Genomic DNA, 25,416 nt, shown 5'->3' on the forward strand with positions numbered 1-25,416 from the left:
AAATATTCTAAATACTTTTTGTTGCCTGTACATCTGAGTAAGTATGATTCGGAAGAAAGTGTGCAATGGATTAATAGATTCAACATTGAAGAGATTTGCATTTCTACAGAGTTCTTTTCTTTGCTGGCTTCTACTATCTTTAGTATCATGGCTCAGAAAACAAGCTTGACAATACTGTCTCTAAATGTATTTGAATATCCTGGCATCCCTATTCATCAGCCTCTTTGATGCTTTAAATGTCTTTTGCTTTTTTTCCAGAACTCTTTATGAAAGCAGAGAGATATGCTTTTAGTAGAGTATCCAACTATCTTATAATACACACTAAATGGAGGAAGAAATGGGTGTCTTTAAATATTTGATATATCTGTGATAGCCCATAACAGAGTTCTGTCAGAGTAAGTTGCAGAATGGGCTCATTACTGCAAGTACATGGCATACGAGGTGCCACACACAACATCGCAGCAATGACCAGGAGCTGCCAACTTCATAAACTCCCTTCGTAAAATGGAAAGTTTATTGACACCTGTAGACTGGTGGACAAACCCTGTTAACGGCTATACGTATATTGCCTTTGGTATTGCCTTCTTATACAGTCAAGTATAAGAAGATTTTATCACATATAATAGTATATCATCCAAAAATATTTCTTAGAAACTACTAAGAAGTTTGGAGGTCATTTATTTTCATTTCTTTCCACACCCCGGGCGTGGAGAGTAGGTGGCATTTCTGTCAATAAATATATTTAGAAGTCCTCAGTTTAGTAACTCCAGTCGATATAACCATACTAAGACACAATATTTTTATGGCTAATAAATGTATTATTGTTTCATCCAACAGCTTTCTTTACCCAAATGCCCCTTGGTCTCTGACCAAATTTCATCACACAAGGTAATACATGTATTGATAGACTGGTACTTTCCATTGTTTCGTAAACTCAATGAGTCTGTAAAGAATAAGAGGGGGGAATTGCACAGAGTTAAGGATTGGTATAGACACTTGAGTATTGTTTATTCTGAAAACCTTTTACCTGTAATACACAATTGCTAACATTTTGCATATAACTGAAAAAGAAAATTCACATCATGTAAGTTTATATCTCCACTAATAGCGGTACTTATTTTCTCTGAAAGAAATAATTTTACTTAATCCTACTCAGTCTTCCACAATCACAAAAGTTCCTAAAGCAACCATCAGGTTTAACTATTAATCCAAACACAGGCTTTTCTTTAGTATCTCATTACTTACTGCCCTGCTTGCATCCTCACACATCTTCCTCTCAATCCAATCAACATTTACCTCCTTTTTTAAGTGTTTATTTTTGTGTTTTTCTACTCTGAACACCCAAACCCACAAACTGACAACTTGAACTCACTTTCCTTGGCACTGCTGTATGAATAAAACTTGCTTTATATTTATTTAAATGTGCTGTGCCTTTTGTCCCATGACTGCACAGCACAGAATCGCCCAGCCCACCTACCCCACTCTCCCAAAAAAGGAAGGTGGCAATGTTTTCTTAAATTATCCATAAATAATGAAGTACAAGAACACATCAAAAGCTATGCACCTTGGGGACTTCTTACTCTGTTCTACATAGAATTCAGCTGAGTTAACTTTAAAACATTCCTTTTCATTTAAGTACTCCCTTAAAACAGCATAAAGGATAGAGCACTATATAAGCTGCTTACAATTTCTACTGCACTTTTTATCAGGAAAGCTATCTATCCCAGATTTCTTCTCTTCAGAAAAATTTTAATGATCCAAGGTCACACCTCTTAAAAAGAATGAGGTCTAGTTTTACATAAGAAGGTCCAACTTGTAGGGTTTTATTTTCTTTTTATGCTCAGACCTCACAAACCGAGGACCACAATCTTCAAATAGCATTCCTTGTTAAAACTGAACTCAGCAAAGAAGGTTATTCTACCTCAGAATTTTAAATAAAGCTTCTACAACAAAGTTCAGTGTTCCAAAGCTTTAAATAAATCTGAATTAAAGCAGCACTCCAACACTGAAGTGTTCAAATCAGATTGCTAATCCCTTACTCTTGAAACAAGGCCTAGTGTTTTGGGAAGAATAGTGCAGACCTGATATTGCTTCTCAAAGAGGCAGGGGCCTCAGAATATTTGCATCACAATCACCTGCGGTGTTTACTGAAAACACATTCCTGGGCCCTTCCCTCTCCAACTAAATCAGAATCCTTGCACACAGGGCCCCTTCAAACCCGCATCTCTGACATGTTCCCCAGGTGATACCTGCACACACTACAGTTTGAGAACCACTGCTGGGGATTTATCATTGTTGCTGAAGAAGTCCAGCTGGCATCTTAACCTGTTAAATTCTTCCATTTTAGGAGACTCGGTGCTTTTAAGTTGAACCTCACTGCCACCACTTTGAGGCGTGGATTATGCTAGGAAGATTAAGGTCCCTTCGGATATTCAGAACTTTTGTCTCCCTGCTGTCAGCAACCAAGGAAGCTGGCAAACGCTGGTCCCTCACAGTAACATTTAGTGCCGGTCAACACACCGTATGGGCTAGCATCTGAGCCCAGAAATAGGAAAGGCGAGTATAAATAGATTTGAATTGGGGTTGGACGAGGATTTGGCAGGCAAAAAATGACTGTGTGTTGATGGGGTGGGAACGGAGAGCTGCCAATTCAGGGATCCGTGGTCGAGGAGCTTCCTGACCCCCATCCACCCCAGAAGTTCCTGTGAGCTTTCTGGACTGCACGCCTCTGGCTATAATTAGGGGGGTGCTGCTTTCCCTGGCTTCTTCCATATGCATGTTAGTTGTGTTTGGCATTCAGCAGCAGTGTTTGAAGAGCGTCTGGCCCCCACCAGCATTTAGTTGAGCCAGTCAGTGGAAAAAATGACAATGGTATCTGGCATAGAATTCAGGTGTTAAAATACCTTTATTAAAATAGAGGAAATAGCACCTATTAGGAAGTAACCCTGAGCTACCAAATTTTATTAGACTGGGAGGAGGTGTCCCCCACCTCCTATAAAGCATACTGTAAATTCCCTTATGACTTCCATGGTATTTAACTACAGAAATGGGTGCATACCCTAATTTCAGATTTTCAGTGCAAAATGTACTGCAACTCACTTTGTGCAGTATCAGGGAATACCGAGCTGAGGTGTGGCACATTTCAACAAAACTTTTTGTACATATTTAGCTAAAAAAGAAAATTTGATGGGGTAGGAAAGAGAGTCAACACACTCTTGGCAATTTCCCACAGCAGTGAAGGAGGTAAAAGTCAAAAATAAAGCCTGTGGGATAAGTCTGAATATGGCATCCAAGCTTAAAAGAAATGCCACTTCTCTTTTTCATCCTGAGATGGGAGAGGAGGCTTGACAGAAGTGAGTGAAACCTCACTCCATAATATTCGTCTGAACCAGCCCTGATTGTCAGTAGTGAGCATGCTGAGCTGTGGATGAAGTGGGCCATGTCCGCCCTCCGCAACTCTACAAAACCGCTTTAAAGTCAGCACGAGGTGCCGGCTTCCCCCTCTCTCAATGAAAAGCATACTTCTTGATTTAAAATGTATGTTTCTACTTTATTCCAAAACAAGAGAGCATTATTTTCAGGATGATCATAGAAACCAAGTTAAATATGTTTCTTATTTCAAGAGATAAAAAAGCATCATAACTCGGTGAAGAAACATTTCAGTGCTGGAAGTTTGTTTAATGTAGCACTACTATGCACGTAATTTATTTTGAAACACAGTGATGCATGAAAACTTTCAGCCTTTTTGACAGAATGAGATTACACATCCACCCCCCTCTATGCTTTAAAGGAAGAAAACCTTGACTTAGCCTGCCAATGTTACAGATAATAATCTGCGTGTGCCTGCATTGTAATACCCCTCGTGCTATATCCACTTTCAGAGATAGTAATTCCAGGGATAATTTCATTCACAAAGGGTTCCCATAGGAGTAAGGTGGATGGTCAGGAAAAGATATTTACAATAATTTTTATCCCTTTTGGACAACTTCTCAAGTCAGTTTGCTTCTCCCTTGTCAGTCAGGAGACTCAGGACAGTTTGAATGTGGATGGAGAGTGAATGTGCAGGGGACCCAGGAGCCTCTTTTCCCAGAGGGTGAACTATTTTACAGGAGGTCAGGTTCAACGGGAATGTCTACATTCAGAGGAAGGCTCTTTCTAGACTTGAGGAGAAAGTGACTTACTGACTATCCCTGGGAACTAAGTTACTAGATGATATTTTTCCACCCCTTGCCTTCTCTTCTTAAATTAAGCATGAAGCAGAGATTATAGGTGAGTGATGTGCTGTGTAAAATAGAGGGAGACATGAGGAGAAACTAAAAAATATACATATGAAGATTTATCTTCCACAATAGGATCGGCAACTCCTAGATTTTGTTTTGGCTACTTGTTTACTCTAGAACAATATTTAAAATGATGATCAGTTTGAGATTCTTGGCCTTGAGAATATTTTCCAGAATAAATTCATCTATAAACACAAATATGACCATATTCCTTTAGACGTTTTCTCTTCTAGATATCTTAGCTTTTTTAATAAAGTCATACAATTAGAAGCTTATTTATCTGTTATTCTACAAACCAGAATTTTCCATCAGCAGATATTTCTTGCTTTTTCTAGTTTGGTAGACCTAGTTCTAGTTTGGTAGACCTAGATCTAAGACATATCTCTTGAACCACTAAGGTTTTACTTAGTTTAATTTAGGTTTAGCATTAAAATACATGTCATACATGGAAGTAACCTAAGTGTCCATCAACAGATGCATGGATAAAGAAGATGTGGCACATACATACAATGGAATATTACTCAGCCATAAAAAAAGAAATTGAGTTATTTGTAGTGAGGTGGATGGGCCTAGAGTCTGTCATACAGAGTGAAGTCAGAAAGAGAAAAACAAATACCGTATGCTAACATATATATATGGAATCCAAAAAAAAGAAAAAATGGTTCTGAAGAACCTAGAGGTAGGACAGGAATAAAGACGCAGATGTAGAGAACGGACTTGAGGACACAGGGAGGGGGAAGGGTAAGCTGGGACGAAGTGAGAGAGTGGCATGGACATATATACACTACCAAATGTAAGATAGCTAGTGGGAAGCAGCCGCACAGCACAGAGAGATCAGCCCGGTGCTTTGTGACCACCTAGAGGGGTGGGATAGGGAGAGTGGGAGGGAGACGCAAGAGGGAGGAGATATGGGGATATATGCATACATATAGCTGATTCACTTTATTATACAGCAGAAACTAACACACCATTGTAAAGCAATTATACTCCAATAAAGATGCTAAAAAATAAAAGAAAAAAAATATATGTCATAGCAGGAAAATTTCTTGAAAATTATTAATCCATGAATAATATTCAGAATAAATAATTATTAGTCAGAATGCTTGATTAAACAGTATAATGCACAGCACAACCATTCCAGACAATACATTTTTCTGTAATAATGCACTAAAAAGACAGATGGTAATATTAGAATGTGTAAGAATTCTAATATCAAGAATAGCTAAATTCTAAAATTATGTGCACAGACATTAATATATAAAACCTTATACCAGTTGGGAGAGGGGTAGGAGGAGGAGAAAGGGGAAGTGGATTAAGGGGTACAAACTACTAGGTATAAAATAAATAAGAGACAAGAATGCAATGTATAGCACAAGGAATATAACTCATATTTTATAACAACTTTAAATGGATTATAAGCTGTAAAATTATCAAATCACTATGTTGTACATTTGAAACTAATATAACATTATAAATCAACTATACTTGAATTTTAAAAAATATGTAAAGCCTTAGAAATATGGAATAATTTAATTAATTCATTTAACTAGTGTCTACTATGTGTATTGTAAAATATCAAGTATTAAAGGGTATCCAGGGCTTCCCTGGTGGCGCAGCGGTTGAGAGTCCGCCTGACGATGCAGGGGACAAGGGTTCATGACCCGGTCTGGGAAGATCCCACATGCCGCGGAGCGGCTGGGCCTATGAGCCATGGCCGCTGGGCCTGCTCGTCTGGAGCCTGTGTTCCGCAACAGGAGAGGCCACAACAGTGAGAGGCCCGCGTACTGCAAAAAAAAAAAAAAAAAAAAAAAAAAAAAAAAAAAGGGTATCCAAGCAACACATGGCAGTCATTGTCTCTTTCCTCAAGAAATTTACAACATAGATCAGCTTTTCACATGAAGGACTAGAGAAAGACATACTACAGAATATACACTTAAAGACTAAAACAGGCACCTAGGCAAAATAAACGGTAAGAGATCAGCAGATAGAGACTTTGATCCAGGAAGAAGAGGAAAAAAGTTGAATCTTATTGTTTCAAAACTAGCAGCATTACTGTTTTCAAATCAACAATACTTACAAATTGCAGTAACTCACAAATGACATCTAAATGTATGCATGCCGCTCCAGTATGTTTTAAAACTCACTCAGTTTCAATTTCAGCACAAAACTATAAGGCTTACTGCATTATAGACATGGTCTTTAAGGTTTCACATCCTAAAAAATCATAGATACAAAAACCTTACACTTCTTCCTCAAAAGAACAGCCAACCTATTTCTCATACTGAGTAGCCTGGGCATAGAAAATTGTTAGACTATTGGTCTGGAGTATTTCTGGGACTGGTGCTGTGCTACCACTACTACTTACCCAGGCATAATTGGCACTGCTAGTTTCTTTAGTTATTGTTGTAGCTGCTAGGGGTTTTTTAATAGGTTATTTAGAAAAAAGAAAAGAGGACAATTGACCCTGGGTGGTTCTCAAATTGTGCTATTACTGGTTTGTTTTCATAGATTGGCAGTACCCCACAACAAGCAATGTTCAAGAAACAAAATTACAGTTGTATTAACAGCTTCAAATTAGGGGTATTTTTTCAAATCATTGTGTGGGGTTTTAGTGGTGCAAGAATGAGTGGTTTTAATTGGGGCTTCTTCCTTGGAAGGCTTGAGGAAAACTCTTCAGCCCAACGACAGAAGGAAGGGGGAACCAGGACAAGAGCTAGAAGGAAAAGAGCCATATTACCACTTTATGAAATTGCTGGTCAAGATCTGACAAAATATTTTCATGATGTAGTCAAAGAATTAAAATGCTGGGACCTGGTCCTTTGTAGTAAAACATATATGAAGTTGACAGATCCCATTTTGGGGGAAAATCTTCAGAAGCTGAATCGCCCCAGGTTCCAGCATAATTAAATGATCTTCTGAAAAGTTGACTAGCATATTTTGGCTGTGAGCACCAGAAAATACCACAAACAAAATATTTGTATAGCTTATAAAACACTCAAGCTGAATATTAAAAGCATCTGTTTTCAAGGAATATAATTATAAAGTACTTGAAGTGAATCAGGAGGCAGGATTCGCAAAACATTAAACATGTCATAAACAAGCCATTTGACTCATCCAAATACTATGGGTAATAGATGGACTACTGATTTACAGAGGAATACTTTCATTGAAGATTCTGACATTAGAAGTCATGACAGCAAGGGTCAAATGTTTCCTGATGTCATTCTGGGATGAATAATTCTGGGCCATTTACTAAAGCAAAGAAACATGTGGACAAGGATAGCCTTAATATTTTACCTTTTCAGAAACGTGTAATCTGGCCAATTCATGAAGCCAAGACCACTCTGACAAAGTATGTGTTGATGGTGAACATTATAATGAATTATACACTCATGAACCGTGGCCACACGTTATCTGTAAAAGGGCATTAGCTGTCATTCAGGAGTGTAAAACTCAAATGTGCTAAAATGCAAAGTATTTCTTTTGTTTTTTATTTGAGCATATCAAAAACAAGAAACTTCAATGTGGACATTCTGAAGTCAAATGTTAATTCACAGTGGTACTGCTGTTTTGTGAAAAGACAGCAGACAGAATCCACTTTCTAAGATTAAATTGAAACTTCCTTCCCCAAATGTTAAGCTAAAATTATGGGCAAAATTCTTTTCTCACATTTGCATCATGGGACTTAAGCCTGTTATTCTTTCCTCCTACGAGACAGGCTTCTAGGAGTCCTACATAGTTATCAGGAGCAAAATATTGAATTTGACATCTGCAATATACATCTTTGTTGAATTCTGTCCCAAAACAAAATAAAAGCCTGTTGTTGTATATTGTCCTCCTGAGTTCTTAGGAAAGACTTTGTCATTGTACAGTCTCAAAAAACATATGAATTTTCCGAAAGATAGCCTCTGAACGCATTAATCCTGTAGGAATATGCCAATTAAGATCACTTAACCCTACACATACATGCATAAACTTTGTACAATTTATAGAAAAAGAAAGCAGAAGGAGGAAGATGAAGAGGGGAGGATGATGAAGAATAAAATATCATGAAAAGAAGAGATCACTAGGCGTAAATACTGGATGTTTCCAAAAGCAATGAGATTCCGAGGTTAGCATATCCTGATGAACGCAACAGAAAGCTCATGGAGAGCAGTTGCTAAAATTGTAAGACTCTGAAACAAGTACTGAAGTTTATGTTCTCTTTTATAAAACTCACTCTCCTTTTTTGCTCATTTAATGTTCTTTATTTGACTGCTGATTGGAGTATTCAACCCTGACAGTTCTCTTCAGAGACCAAATGTTAAGCCAGGGAACTTTTAGCAAGCCACACAAGACCAGCCTGGGGACCCAATGACATCTTTGAACTCTGTCTCTTTCCTCAAGCTTGATTAGAGATTTTCTCCTGACTGCCAAAGGGAATGGGAACCTTTAATGAGAAATGGTGTTTTGTGCAGGAGCTATTGATATACGGAGGAGAGGGACTCTACAAATTAGAGGCTAGCTTGGCTGAAAAATCACTTTAAAGAACTGCACCATTATAAATCACCATATAATTAGGCATGTGATATACAGAATGAGCATAAAGCATATGGAGAACAATCTTTGTAGATATTGTTAATATGAGTCTTAAATGCCACCACAAATGTTTTGCTACCTCAAATTCATAGTGCTATAAGAGTCTGAATCAACGAAAGCCCTACCATATGAAAAAGGAAAATACATATTACTGCATCTCGTTATTTGATGTTCTTTTTACCAAAGGAACACTTTTTCAGTTTTGATATGTAAGGTTTCTGGGGGAAAAAAAAGTATTTCCATTGGTGCCATTTTACTGTAGTATTTTCTTGATTTTATTAATATACAAAATAACTGAAAAATCAATTTTTTTAAGAAAAAAGTACAAATGCTTTCTGTAAAGCACTACCCTCTGCACTCTAGTAGGTGTGCCATTAAACACGAACTCATCTTGTTTCAATTGTATTCTTTCCTCCTGAGAAAGAGCAAGCTTAAATAAAAACCTGAACTAGAGAGCCAAAAGACTCAACTAATATGGTGAATATTATTTTGAAAATTAATTAATAAATTATCAATGCGGTTAGCTGTTACAATTCAATTGAATTTTTCAGTAAAGGGGATCCATTAAATTATTCTATAGGTCTCCATTAAGTTAATATGAATTTTTCTGGTGTCCCTTGGATATAACTAGATGAATTTTCTGTATAGATCGTGATATTTAAGTCACATCCACAACTGCCAAAGAGATCATCGAATCACTCAGAGGACAGAAGCATGCCTGGGTTCTAAAGCTTTCTTTTAATGGTTGCTAATACATAAGATGGACTTAGGACCGCATTATTTTGATCTTTGTCAGGATTTCGGTGCTATGATCCATCCAGGAAAACAAAGTTCAAAGTTTCATATAAGCTCCGGCGTAGATTATATGGCCTGTAACATGACGAAGGCTGCGGGAAACTGCTGGGAAGCAGCATGACTCTTCCTCACCTAAGCCATTATTCTAGCAAACTGATCACCTCACCACCACATGGAAGGCAAATTTGTATTGTGACCTCTATCAGTGCCCTAGTTTTTGTCTTTTTCCCCTTCCCCGTGTTTTCACAATCCAATGTAAAGCACCACTGAGACACTCTTCTCTTTACCTTGCTTACAAGTTGTCTTGTCTTTGTTCAGAAAGATATGCTCCAAATACTAGATATTTACTGTGGTTACTCATGCAGGCTGAGTATTTTTAAGACAAAGAAACTGGTATTTTTAAAGAGATCTCTATTTTAATCTAATCCACCTCCAGTGCTACCAAATGCAGTAGAAAAATGTTATTTTAAATATTTAGCAGTTATTAATTGAACCAAAAGTTAAGACTCAGAAATAAAAGATATAGACTTGATAGCACATTGGACCAATGTAATTAATTTTAACTTTTAATGACAGTTCAGCATTGAAGTCCCACGTAGACATAATGTTACAGTTGTCAACAATTTATATGCCGGATCCCATTCACTTTGACTGTTATCAGCACTAAGCTCAGGATTCTTTGAGGTGTTTGCTTAATACCTAACATATGAGCTGTCTCTTCCACCTTTGTCATATGCAAATTTCACCAGCATTACATTGACATTTTTTATTTGAAATGGAGAGAAAAAAACCAGCCAAATAGTTTGTGTGCACATATGCATGCATATACTCTCAAGTGTACACGCATTCTTCTTGAGAACCACTACTTCTTAAAAGTATTTTTTGAGCCAGTTGTTGGGGACAACAACTTCTTTTTCTTTTCCAAATATTTAACCTTTGTTACTACAAGAGGGTAAAACTAATAATCTTTTTAAAAGATCAAAATGAGACCTTCCCCTTCAGAGTTGCCATTTTAGAATCATTCTGACTTTTTTGAAAGATCATCATTTATACTCTCCTGTAGTAACAAAGGTTAAATATTTTAAATATCAACAAAGGTATCAAACAAAGCAACCCAATGGGGGCAAGGAAAGTCTTTTTAACAAATTATGCTAGAACTAGCAAATTATGCAAGAAGTTCCATCCATATGGAAAGAAAAAAAAAATGAACTCTGACACCTACCTCACACCATGCATAAAATTATTTTGAAATGAATCATAGATTTAAATGAGAAAGCTAAAATTATAAAGCTTTTAAAAGAAAACGTATGACAGTACCTTTGTGATCTGAATGACAGAAAAATATTTCTTGGAGAGGACACAAAAAGCAACAACAATAAAAGACAGAGAAATTTATAAATTAGACTATCAAAACTAAAAACATCTTATCAAAAGAGGTCATTAAGAAAATGAATAAGTAATCACAATTGGGATAAAGGGAGAAAATATTCCCCAAAAATATGTATCTGACAAATAATTTGCATCCAGAATATACAAAGAGCTACCTACAACTTATTAAAAGACAAACAACCCAAGTTTACCACATAAGCAAAAGGCTTGAACAAACACTTTACAAAGAAAGATGTATAAATGACCAATATACACATGAAAAAGTATATCATCAGGGAAATGTAAATTAAAATCACAACTACACATACCCTTAGAATGGCTAAAATTAATAAATGACCATAACAAGTGTTGGTGTGAAGGTGGAGAAACACCTATACACTGCCAGTGGGTAGGTAAAATTGTACTACCACTTTGGAAAATTGTTTGACAGTTTCTTACAGAGTTAAACACCTACCCTATGGCCCAGCATTTCCACTTCTAGGTATTTACCTAAGAGGAATGAGAACATATGTCAACAAAAATACTTGTAGAAAAGTGTATACAAAACTAGAAACAACTCAAATGTCTAAGATAAAAATGGATAACCACACTGTAATATGTTTATACAATGGAATACTACTCGGCAATAAAAAAAAAACCAATTACTGATAATCACCACATGACTAAATCTTGCAGACATCACATTGAGGAAAAAATGCCAGACACAGAACATCACAGATTGTATGATTCCATTTATATCCCAAAAGGGAATGAGAAAGTAATTCCCTATTGCTGGAGATAATCAAGAATAATCAAGGTGACTACTTGCTAGGGACACTGTAAACTAAATTAGTCCAGATAATCCTAAGGAATCTTCCCAACATTCACCTTCTCTATTTATGTTTGTTTGAGAGTACTTCAGTTTCCTAAACTTCAAAACTTAGTTTTAAACTTTAAACTTTAGCAGAGGAATGAATATAATTGGCCTGGCAGTAATTATTATTGCTATCTTGACAATATACCTAAAATATTGTTTGCAAAATCAGCAGGATGATGTTTTATGAGAAAGGGCAGGTAAGGATTAAAGGTCGTTTCCTAATAAATATGGTGGTTTAGATCGTGTAATAGTAATATTGACACATCTGTTGGTTAGAGGTCAAATCAAATCTTAGTGTGGGCTGAGAAGTAGGACCATAATGCTACCTAGAACCTAACAGGGAGAAGAAATTTGTCTGGCTTAATAAACAACAGTTGGAGTTTCAAATCTTATTCTGTATGCAATCTTTTGTGACATGCTGTTTTGGTTGAATGATAGGAAGAAAACCTAGCCTCATTCAGGTATGTCTAACTATAGATAAGTAGTTAGAAGAGGAGTGTTTTAATAATATTTTTAGATAGTTGGGAATATTCTTTGATACTATACCCAAACTCAACAAGTGGTAATTTCTTAAAGGTTAGTTGCAATGTGGAACCATAAGCAGTATCAATGATTTTTTTGTTCCCTGTCTCATTAAAATCAATTGGTCTACGATGCAATTTGAATGGATCTTTTAACTATGAATGATTTTGTAACATCGTACATCAGTCACATGGAAAATCTTGGTTTGCTGAATTATGAAGATCTTCCAAATATTGACACATTTCATAACACAAGATCAAAAAGTCATGTCATGACTACACAGACAACACCATCTTCTGAATGACAGAGGATTAGAAGAGCTATCTGGCAGCAAAGGTTCTGTTATTCTAAGTGATCTTCCAGGGAGACCTGGCCTCTGAAGATGATAATACTGAAAAAGATAAAGGGACTTCCCTGGTGGCGCAGTGGTTAAGAATCCGCCTGCCAATGCAGGGGACACAAGTTCGAGCCCTGGTCCAGGAAGATCCCACATGCCACAGAGCAACTAAGTCCGTGTGCCACGACTACTGAGCCTGTGCTCTAGAACCCATGAGCCACAACTACTAAGCCTGTGCTCTAGAACCCATGAGCCACAACTACTGAGTCAGCGAGCCACAACTACTGAGTCCGCATGCCACAACTACTGCAGCCCGCATGCCTAGAGCCTGTGCTCTGCAACAAAGAGAAGCCACCACAATGAGAAGCCCGCACACGGCAACAAAGAGTAGCCCTTGCTTGCCACAACCAGAGAAAGCCCAGGCCCAGCAACGAAGACCTAACACAGCCAAAAAATAAACTAATTAATTAATTTAAGAAAAAAGAAAAAGATACAGAAGAAGCTACGATATCTAAAGAACTACCTAACATTTAATACCACTGTGGATGATATCAGAAAAGTCTTTACGTATTGGGAAGCTTTCAAGTTCATGGTGGCAACTGCAAATTTTCAAAAATTCTAATTTTCACTTGAAATTTCAAATTTTATTATTGACAACAAATGCTATCCTTGAATCAACAGTCATTTATTTATGAGAAAATATTTGCAAAATACCCAAGTCTAAATAATTATATTGTGTTTGTCAGTCATTCTTTCAAGTAACAGTGGTCTTCCATTAACTTGCAATTCAAACAATAGCACAAGTACGTTTCCTCAAGACAGTTATGATACTTTAGGATGTAGCAGAAGTGCGTTATGTGCACTTCCCATTTTGTCACACAAAATATTAAAAACATATATACTCAAGGGTGGAGGCTACTGCGTTGCTGCTAAGATTTCAACAGTTTTTCCCATCATTTTATCAGTGCAAATGTCAAGACTATGAAAAAGGCAATAACATCTTACTATTATTGTGGAAATAGCTTAGACCTTGCAATCTGGCTGAAAGGGTAAATGGGATTCCCAGGGATCCACAGACCACACAATTAAAACGACAGAAAAAGAGAGAGAGAATAATTGATTTAATTAATTCAATATCATTCAGCATATTGAAGGAACTATTAATTAAGAAAAGCTATTACTATATAGCCAGTGTCTTAGGAAGGAGGTAATATGCCCACCCACTTTCACCCTGGTCTGTTTATAGAAAATCAAGACTATAATTTTCCATTATCTGAATCAGAAACAAAACAGATTTTCATAATGTACATACATATATATGTATACACATACATGTATATAGGTATATATACACATACATGATAAACAGAGAGTTTGACTTTTGTCATCATGGTTTTGAATAATATAGAGTATAATATGGTCTTGAACTGAGAACTTTAGTTGGTTTTTCTCTCTAGTGAGATGGTGATATAACTTTAGTCACTAAAACTAGTCAAATTCTGGTTTCTTACAGCTCAGAGGCCAGATTTCCATCCACCCCAATCTCTGACCTTATCACTGAGCATCCCACTACACTGTGTTATTCAGGAAAGACAGGACTATGATATTTAACTCTTCGATCTCTTAAATGCATCATTTTGTGGGACAGATGCTAAGGGGGAGGGATATTTGCCAAGAAAGGTTTTTAAAAGACACCGTAATTACCTAGAGACATTACTCCTCCCCCAGGACTAAAGAAAGACAACATTCCTGGTGGAAAAAAAAAGTGCCCTTTTAAAATATACCATAGCTCTCTGCACTTTTTAGCTCTCATCTGCCAGCCAACATAGTAAAATTCCTTCCCGCACATGTCCACATTAGGTCAAGCGTGGATTTTGGAGCGGGATGCATAAAATACATTTGTGAAAGAGCAAAATATCAGTCACATCCAGCCAGCCAGATATTACCAAATATCAAGCAGCCAACATTTAGATCCTTTAATGTTCAGACTGTCAGTAATAGGACCTCAATGAATTTAAACTCAGGCTTTCCCTTTGATATTTGAGGAAATTTATATGAAAATAAAACTGATATTACCACCTTCGTTTTTCTATGCAGTCACACTGGCTGGCTTGCTTGTCTGCTTGCTTTCTTTTCTTCTTTCTTTCCTTCCTTCTTTCCACAAGTATTTTTTGAGTAACTACCAGGTGCCAGATACTGAGTACTGTAGTATCTCATAGCATGGTATTATGCCTCAATGTGTTTGGCTTTTTTAATCCATAGAAGTGATTAAAGAATCTTTGGGAACCAATGCAACAGAAACTGCACCTATAATACATAATCATCCAAGACAGTAATAGTGGATTCCCTGTAATTAGGAGCTTTCCCCCAGTCCCAGCTATCTTTTCTATTGTGTCCCAATTTCTGTGCTGATGACTGTATGCTGTATTTTTTTTAATATCTCCTGTACTGTATGCTATTTTTGTATTGAGTAATTTCCTAACTTTCACTCAATTCCACTCATTTAACAACACTGACTCTTCACTTTGCAAATAGTTTACTTTTTCTTGCTTTGCTGTTTTTATTGCTGTCACTTAAATTTTGACTTACTCTCTTAGCAACTTCCAAATATGCAGTATGGTATTGCTATATAGTTACTATCATCACCATGCTATACATTTACATCCCCAGGACTTATTTATTTCATAACTGAAAATTTGTATCTTTTGACTGCCTCCACCCATTTCACTCACTCCCTACCCCCTCACTCCTCACCTCTGGCCCCCACCAATCTGCTCTCTATATCTATGAGCTCTGTCTTCTTGTTTCGTTTTGATTTGATTCCACATATAAGTTAGATCATACAGGATTTTTCTCTATCTGACTTATTTCACTTAGCATAATGCCCTCAAGGTCCATCCACATTGTCACAAATGGCAAGATTTCATTCATTTTTGGCTGAAAAATATTCATGATGTTTAAGTAAGATCTTGGCTATGAAGTTTGAATTTTAACTCAGTGATATCCCAGCTTTGGGACCCTAGACAAATCACCTAACCTCTCTAAGCCTCTGTTTTCTCAACAGCAAAATGGGGCTAATGATAATAACTTCTTCAGAGATTGCTTTGAAATTAAATGAGATAATGTACACAAAGCTCTTAGCATACTACCTGGTGTAGAGTACATGGAGTGGTAAATACTATTCCAATGAAATTAATATGGTAAATGGATTACATTCTTCCTAAATTCACTTATTATCTTGATTGCTATGGCTTCATTAGTATGCCTCCCTCTTTCCTTAAGGACATTGCCTTATACAAGGGATTACAAATAACTGTCACTCCTTGGTGGAACTTGAATACTCATTTGGAAGTTAAATAGCAATATAAAAGAGTATATGACTAAAATGCAGTAAGAGTGATCCAGATAGAAAGTATCATGAGATTTCAGAGAAGGGAGAACTCACTCTGGTCTGAATGGTCAAAAAGTTTTCACTGAAGATGAAAAAAGAATGGGCTGAACTTAGCAGGAAAGATATGAATTAGACAACGGCCAAGACAACTAGAACCTTCATGGTAAACAACAGAACCGAATGACAAAGGCAGAGAGAGTATGGCCTTTCCCAGAATATTCTATGGCCTGATTTGATTATTCTTCCTCTACTGGAAGATCAGGTTGGAGAAGTACATTGAGGCTCCATGGTAGAGAACTTGGGGTGCCTGGATGAAGAACTTAAACATTAAATTATAGAACAACAGTCACATTAATTTATTGATTTAGTCAATAAATACATATTAAGTGCCTACTATGTTTTGTTCTAAGTGCTAGGGATACAACAGTGAAAAAAATCCCTGTCTTTATGAAATTTACTTTCCATTCTCACACCCAAATGCCCCGTGGTACAATAGGTAACAGAACTAAGCAAAGCAGGCAGAATAAGTCACTAGGGACCATGGCACGAGGTGATGGTCAGTTCTGTGTGTCAACTTGACTGAGCCACAGGGTAGCCAAATATTTGGTCAAACACCATTCTGGGTGTGTCTGTGAGGCTGTTTCCTGACGACACTAACATTTGAATCCATAGACTGAGTAGACTGTTCTTCCTAACGTGGGTGGAGGACCTGAATAGAACAAAAAGTCTGAGTAAGAGGGAACTCCTGCCGCTTGACTGCCTTAGAACTGGGACATGGGTTTTTTCCTGCCTTCAGATTCAAACTGAAACACTGGTTCTTCCTGGGTCTCAAACCTGTTGGTTTTGGGAATGGATCTACACTGACAGCTCGCCTGAGTTTCCACTGTGCCAACTGCAGATCTTGGGACTTGTCAGTCTTTGTAACTGCATGAGCCAATTCCTTATAATAAATCTCTGTATATATACATAACCACTAGGAGTATAGATAGATAAATAGATAGATCTCCTACTGGTTCTGTTTCTTTGGATAATCTTGACTAATACAGGTGGGGATGAGGGAAAACTGTAAAGTGCATAACTTGCTCCAGCTGATGGCTTCCATGTGAAAATGGGGACCCAACTCTGCCGGATCATTTATTTGCCAAGAGAAGACAGAAATGTGGGATTTTTTTATTCTCTCAATTTTTAAATACTAACAACACAGTTAAAAAAAAAAAAAGCACATGGCATCAGCCAAGCAAAATGTGTCTACAGGTCATATGCATCCCAAGGCTGCCAATTCTTTACCACAGCTTTAGACAATTAAGAGCCAACAGAGGTTTTCAGAACAGGATTGTTCTTCTGTCAGTACGTGGTGAGAATTAGAAGAGAGTCAAACTAAGGACTCAGAGACCAGCTAAGAGAGGCTCTTGATACAATCGAAGTTCAAATGATGCAAGTCCAGTACAGAGTCATGATAGTGAGACCGAAAAGGAAGGAACACTTGAAGATGTGGTGGTAACAGAAAGGATGAAGAATGGAACATGCCATTCCAAGACAGGCTGACAATTAGGCTGTTGGTAGCGTTGCAAGTATTAAAGTAACAGTAATTAATATAATGGATATACTTCAAAATTTCAATGGCCTAAGAAATAAGTTCATTGCTCACTCACATAACAATCCTATACAGCTGTGGGGCAGCTGCCTTCTCCGCAATGATTCAGAGCTCTAGACTTCCCCCTATTAAAACTACACCACATCACAGGGCCTCGGAATCCTTCACTTTGAGTCAGCAAACAGGTAAAGAGCCTGGAGAATCAAGCAGGGAGTTTTTGATGGGCCTAGTCTTGGAGTAAAGCACATCACACCTGCCCACATTTTACTGAGTAGAACTTAGTCACAAAGCCATACCAACTACAAGAAAGAAAGAAGAAAGGAATTTGATAAATAACTAACCAAGTTGTCAGACAAAAGGAATGGGTCTTTATTCTCTTTCAGCCTATTTTTACAACTATAAAGTGAAAGGTCTGGAATTTGTACTTTCTGCAATTCCTATCAATCTTTATTAAGTTTTTTGTTATTTAAGTGGTGGAAAAAAATACAGTAGAAGCCAGAATATTTCTACTCTTAATTTATTATACGACATATACAGAATAATGTCATGTCCTTTCTTAGGACAACATCTTATAACATCATTTTAACTGATAAAAGCAATATTCAAATTATGTATTTATGACTTTTTTTTCTTTTTTTTGCGGTACACGGGACTCTCACTCTTGTGGCCTCTCCCGCTGCGGAGCACAGGCTCCAGACACGCAGGCTCAGCGGCCATGGCTCACGGGCCCAGCCGCTCCGCGGCATGTGGGATCTTCCCGGACCGGGGCATGAACCCGTATCCCCTGCATCGGCAGGCAGACTCTCAACCACTGCGCCACCAGGGAAGCCCTATGACATCTTATTAGCAATTATCATAACACTGATCACACACAATGGATTGATATCACACGATATTTCCTTCCTATATTTCTAGATAACCATAGATCTTTCTGTACTAATGACAATGAGTACATACAAAAGGATAATGTGCTTCTTTAGACTTTAATTAACACTGAATGGAATTATGCTTAGAATAAATAAAAGACGAACAGCTTTCTTTTCATTCTCTTATTCTCTCTTGTTCCTAACAAAAATAATTTATAATTTCAACTTTTCCTGCTGCTACTCCAAAATCCCAGTTTTAAAACCCAATCAAAAGATGCCAACATATTCCAAAGTGAAAGAATGCTTTGGATTCTGTACTCCTCCTGTCTTCTTCATCTTTAAGAGATTTTAAGTCTTTTCTTTCCCAAGCTGCCAGTTACACTGAATTGTTCTGAAATGTGAATGATTTTTTTGTGTAAATATGAGCTTCCATCGACTGGAGCAACAATAAGCACTTCACACTTGTCATTTACTAAAACCTGCCTTTTGAGCCCTGTCAGTCATGTGCCTCTACATGTGTGTTTCTTGGTTGAAGCCGCAATGTTTTATGGCAGCTTCTGTTTAGGAATTCATGTCGCTACTTGGCATTTATGCAGTTCAGCTGTTAGAAAGTCAGGGTAAAAGGAAAGAAGATACACAGGAGCAAAGGTTTCAGGAGCAAAGAGGGAAATAAGAAAGGGCTTTAGGTTATGAAACAACCATGCCAGCCAAGTGGTATCAGTGAACCACAGGCACACCCCTTGGGTTTAGGAAAGACACTGCAACAGAACAGATGCAGCTCACACCCATCCTGCTGATCTGGATGGCTGAGTGCTACTACAAAGGCCAAGTGTTGCATGAAACATTAGCAGTTATGTTCACCTTTCAAGATTTTTCATCCCTTACAACACTGAGCTTGATTACAATGTGTGCCACTGAGCTTAGATGAGCTTAAAGCAAAGACAAAGAAACTCTGGAAGAGACAGACATATGGATGAAAAGCTAAATACTTTGGTTGCTAATCAGGGTTGACATAACTGTACATGATTCACAGCATGGGTTCAAAAATGCCCAGAAGTTCAGATATTTATCCAACATTTATCTGCATAAAACCATGTCCCTTGAGGCTCGTGTATTTTAATGGGAAAATAATAGGAATAGGCTTTCTCTGGAGTTCTCAAACACTCTTTGAGCTTCTTAGTCTCAAATCACTAGGAACCATGAGTTTAGAGATTTAAGGTTCAGGGAGCAACCTTTTTCAAAATAGGTAAATAAAAAGTAACGCAAATTAAATTTCATTCCCTTCCCAAATAACTCCAGGAAAGATTTTCACTCTTGTTTAACTGACGTCCTCTATTTGTACTTGCCAAGGAGAGAATGTAGATTTCTAGGGGTTCTTTGGAAGATGTAAGTTATAAATAGAGAGAGGTAAAGAAGCAGAGATAAAATTTAAAATGTATAGAAGTTAAAAAACATATTTTCTCCAAAAATCATTGCTTCTACTCTGCAGCTCCTTCACATCTTTAACTAAATAACTTGAGTCTTGCAAGTGATGCATTTTTAGATTTGTTGTGAAGTCCACACTGTAAAATATCCATGTCTTATTAATATTTTAATATTGATATATTAATATTAAAAATTATCTTAGTAGAAAACCTCTTTAAAACAACCAAATACAAATGACTGTGAATAACTAAATGATATTAGACTTTAAGACATGAACACAACATAATATTTATAACAGATTCTCATTCACCTCCAACTTCTTTGGGCACATACATGTATTCTAGCTTCATTTATGCTTACTCATTTTTAGTTTAAAAAAAGAAAAACACCTCAATCTAAAAACTGAAATGGGTTATCTATTACGGCTAAAATTACCCACACAGTGTATGTGTACTGATACTGCCCAACAATAAGAATGCTTTGTATGTGTACACAATGAACAATGTTCTTACACTTAATGTCTCTTCACATATAATGGAAAAGAATTGTCAGCCAAGGGTATATATAGAAATTTTCACACACTTATCGCTTCCTCCTTTTTAGTCATTTGCCAAACCAAAGAGTATATTAAATTGCATTGCTTTGCTTTTCTCTTCCACACTTAAAAACTGTACTTCAACAATTCTTTGAGCCTTAGAACTTTATTGCTTTCGTATAACAAAGTGGTTAACTAAGGCACAGAATTAGTCAACTTCTTGTTCCAAAAGCTCAGCAACAAAAGTATTCCTAAGGTAACAAAACGACTAAAGAAAGCTAATTATCAATTAACACCTCAGTGCTTCAAAAACAGTTACGAGTTGGACATGAAACCAGGAAAGGATCTCAAGTATTGTGTTATGCTGTGCATGGCACAAAACTGGGGATTGCTGACTTTTCTTCTCCAAGGGGCTGACAGTTTATTTCTAATCCACTATTAGAAATAATATCTTAAAAAAATTTAGTAAATGAATCCTGTAAAAAGTTTACAAACTGATACATCGTCATACCTTACGTCTGAAATCTGTGTAAGGGCTCACTTTGGCAGCACACATACTGCAATGGGGACAACATAGAAAAGATTAGTGTGGCCTGTGCACACGGAGGACATTTAAACTTATGAAATGAACTGTATTTTCCAGTGATTACCAGGGACCAGGGGATGTAAGGGGAGGGTGGCGGTAATGACCACAAAGGGCCACAATGGAACTTCTGAGTAGGAATAAAAATGTTTTATATCATGATTGCAGTAGTGGTAATACAACGGTATACATTTGTCAAAACTCACCGAATTGCAGCCTTAAAATTGGTAAATTTTATTGCATGTAAGTTACATCTCAATAAAGCTAACCAATTTTTAAATATTAAAAAAATTTTTTTTGTAAGAATTTTGATTCTGCCATCCCATGCACTAATTGGAGTGATAAAATTTCATGCAAAGCACAAGGACTTTCCCCCTCTATTCATCTCTGTTTCAGGCACAACAGAACCAGCTGGTCTTATAACAATTCATCAGTCTTTTGCAATGAGATAAAAACGTACCATATTTAGATACTGCAATAAACAATTATTTCAGTGGAGTATGTAATAGTTGCACATCACTAAACTAAGGCAAATATTGAGGAAATATGGAAAGTGAAATGATTAATAATCAATAAGTTGCTGCTTCTCAGAAAACAAACAAAATACTTTGAGGATAATGTCTTTCTACAAGAAAAAAATTATTATTCAACTTTTGATCACAAAAATCTATTTTCTTTCTCCAACCATTCATTAGATTAAAACTTTAAAAAAATTATATATATATACATATATACACGTTATGCACAGAAAATAGGTATGTGTTTGTCACCAGTATATGCACTCAGAACAACAGAAGTTTGTTTGATGAGATCAATAGTATGGAAAAGAGTTACTTATTGTCTTTTCTCCCTCAAGAATTTTTTTTGGCACATCAATCTGATGAGGTGGGAAAAATGAAGCCTGAACAGAAAACAAAATTGAAGCTAAAAACAATAGAGAAGATTGATTAACCCCACGTTATCAAGTAAGTGTCAATAGCAAGAAGCTACTAGGCTTCTGCACTGTTTTCCTCTAAACTTTTAGCCTTACATCCGTCAAACCTCAAGATAACTATCCATCATGGAGTCAAAGTGGCGAACAACTGTGTGGTCCTTTGATAAGGGACAGTGTCACAATTTGTCTCCTTCTCTTCCCACAGTTCGCCTCTAATGGGGTAAGGCCAGGCCACAACAGCTGCAAATAGCCCAAAGACATTCTTTAGCATAAAAAAAAAAGTCTCAGAAAATATGTAGAATAAGAATCTAAGCAACCTTCAAAAAAATCTAAACTCAATGATTATTTACTTGGATGTTTTATGTATGTTTTCTTCTTTCTAACACTAGTGTTGATAAACCGATGTTTAAGTATAATTAAATGGCAAAATTGTGATGCATTTAAAAATGTGGTGATGTTAACAATCCCCTGAAAGCTACAATGCAGCATCTGTATAACTAAGTAATATTTAAAATCAGTGGCCGAACTATATTGAAATTTATCCAAAGTCTCCAAGAAGGTAACTCACACACTTAGATGTACCATGGAACATTATCTATGCCATTCAAAAATGAAGAGGCAGCCCCAACCTCCCTGCAAAAAAATCAGCCTAACTAATGAAGAATGCTTAGTAGCATAAGAAAATGACCATGTCATAATATTAGGGAAAAGAAAGCAAAATTTAAAAATATGAGTTATGACTATAATTATGTGAAATATTCACAGGAAAAATGGTTGAAAGTTTATAAAGTATAACAATTGGCATGTCAGAGTAGTGAGTTTATGGACAATAACTTTTTCTGCTCTGTCTTAATGAATTGTTTTCAAAAATTGTTTTATTATTTCTTGACATATTTTTTCCTCTACACATGTGCAAGCTTAGCAAGTTTACATGAAGATTTCCTAACACTCTATGTCAGCAAATATTAGCTTTAAAAGAGTTCTGTATCATCACCAGCAGGGAAGATGTCATCTCAAGCCAACCTGCTACTACCCTATTGGTGCCAGCCTCTTGAGCAGAATGCAGCTCAAAGGTAGTGAGAAGAAATGTCATCCTGGGTACGTGTTCTGAGGCCTTGTCTTGGTACTCAAGACCTTCCAGTGGAATGGTATAAAGTGGAGATGGGAAGAGAGAATCTAAAATTTATGTAATCAGTTCACAACTTCATAGAACACCCTGATGTCATCAAACAAAGGAGTGATTTGCCCCACCCTGACCACATTTCTCCCCTTAGGCTATAGTTTGTGACTTCTTTTGCCTTCAGATCTGCTCTTGGGGTTGATTTTTTACTTATTTTACGTGTATAAAAATATTTAAGGGGGAAACACTGAGTGTCCCCAGGCTCCCAGCCCTTTACTGAGAAGACAAGTCTTCAGCCATATATGTGCCCCAGTGTTCTCCAACTGTCGTGATTTGAGAAGTACATTCTTTTTTATCCTGAAGGAATTTTGGCATATTGGGCTTTAAGACACAGCTATCAGAGAATTATAATTATCTGGCATCATTTTCAGTTAACATTAATTTGGGAATGGACAAGGATATGGGCAAAATAAGACCTGTCAGAATGGGACAGTAGATAGGAATAGGGACCACCTAAAGGGAGAGGAAGTTTACAGAAAAAGAAGGAAGGAACCCTACAAATAAAATTTTGCTTCATTCACCATTTGATCCTTGGTCAATCCCGTTGATCCTGGTTGAGTAAGAATGCGAGCTTAAGAATGTGACCAACTTGGATTCAATCCCATCTCTACCACTTACTAATCACGAGGTCATAAACATGTTACCTAACCTGTCTCAGTAGTGTGCTTCCTTTACTGTCCAATAGGGAAAGTAATATATACTTCATGAAAATATTTTAATAAATGAGGTAATTATGTATTTAACCATAATCGAATAAGAACTTCACCAATGTTAATAACTATCCACTTTATTTTCCCTTTTAGTTTCTTCTGCAAATTAGGGATTTGCTCCCTAAATCCATATTTGCAATGAGCTTTGAAACTTCATTAAAAATATTTGATTACAAATAAACAAATGTGATCTAATCAAGCTTAAAAGCTTTTACACAGCAAAAGAAACCATAACCAAAATGAAAAGACAACCTACAGAATGGGAGAAAATATTTGCAAACAATGCAACTGACAAGCGGTTTATTTCCAAAATATACAAACAGCTCAGATAACTCAACATCAAAAATATAAACAATGCAATCAAAAAATAGGCAGAAGACCTAAATAGACATTTCTCCAAAGAAAACATACAGATGTCCAACAGGCACATGAAAAGACACTCTACTTCACTAATTAATAGAGAAATGCAAATCAAAACCACAATAAGGTATCTACTGTATGATCCAGCAATTCCACCGCTGGGCATATTTCTGGAAAAGATGAAGACTCTAATTCGAAAAAATACATGCATCCCAATGTTCATAGCAGCACTATTTACAAGAGCCAATACATGAAAACAACCCGTGTCCATCAACAGACAACTGCTTTAAGATTATGTGGTACACACACACACACACACACACACACACACAAAATGGAATATTACTCAGCCATAAAAAAGAATGAATAATGCCATTTGCAGCAACATGGATGGACCTAGAGAATATCATACTGAGTGAAGTCAGACAGATATCATATGATGTCACTTATGTGTGAAATCTAAAAAATAATACAAATTAACCTATATACAAAAGAGAAACAGACTCACAGACATAGAAAACAATTTCATGGGGCAGAGTAGTCAAGATGGCGGAATAGAAGGATGCAGAATTTGTCACTCCTCACAAGTACACCAAGAATACATCTACAGATGGAACAATTCTCATAGAGCAGCTGCTGAACATTAGCGGAAGACTTCAGACACCTAAAAGCACAAGAAGATCCCCTCACAACTGGGTAGGATGAAAGAAAGAAGAAAAAAAAGAAAAGAGGAATCAAAACAGGGACCAGCAACCCTGGTGGGAAGTTGAAGGTGAGGGGAGGTCTCCACACTCAGAAAAACTCCCTCATGGTGGGGAAATCATCTGAGACAGAAAAAGGACTCTTGGGGGATCAAAAGTCTGTGGGAGGCAGGACAAAGTAAGAACTACATGCAGCGTCTATACCATAGCTCTGCGCATTCCAGCCTGAGTTGTGAGTCACCTGTTGCAAAGGGGGCCTGGGTGCTGGAAAGTGGAGCTTGGAGCATGGACCCAGGTAGGGGACAGCTCTTGGTTGCGAAAAGACAGCCAGAAGGGACAGGAGTAAAGAGTTCCACAACCTAGAAAGTCTGCAGAAAAAG

At 36.9% G+C, this 25,416-nt stretch overlaps 1 non-coding gene across 1 annotated transcript; it reads left to right on the top strand.

The window, feature by feature from the left end:
* The first annotated feature begins 21,101 nt into the window (after nucleotides 1-21,101).
* On the top strand, nucleotides 21,102-21,208 carry LOC117196223 (U6 spliceosomal RNA). Its single transcript, XR_004476303.1, has one exon. It is a non-coding gene; the product is annotated as a U6 spliceosomal RNA (small nuclear RNA).
* The last annotated feature ends 4,208 nt before the right edge of the window (nucleotides 21,209-25,416 follow it).

Source organism: Orcinus orca, chromosome 3 (assembly GCF_937001465.1).
Source record: "Orcinus orca chromosome 3, mOrcOrc1.1, whole genome shotgun sequence".
Lineage (NCBI taxonomy): Eukaryota > Metazoa > Chordata > Mammalia > Artiodactyla > Delphinidae > Orcinus > Orcinus orca.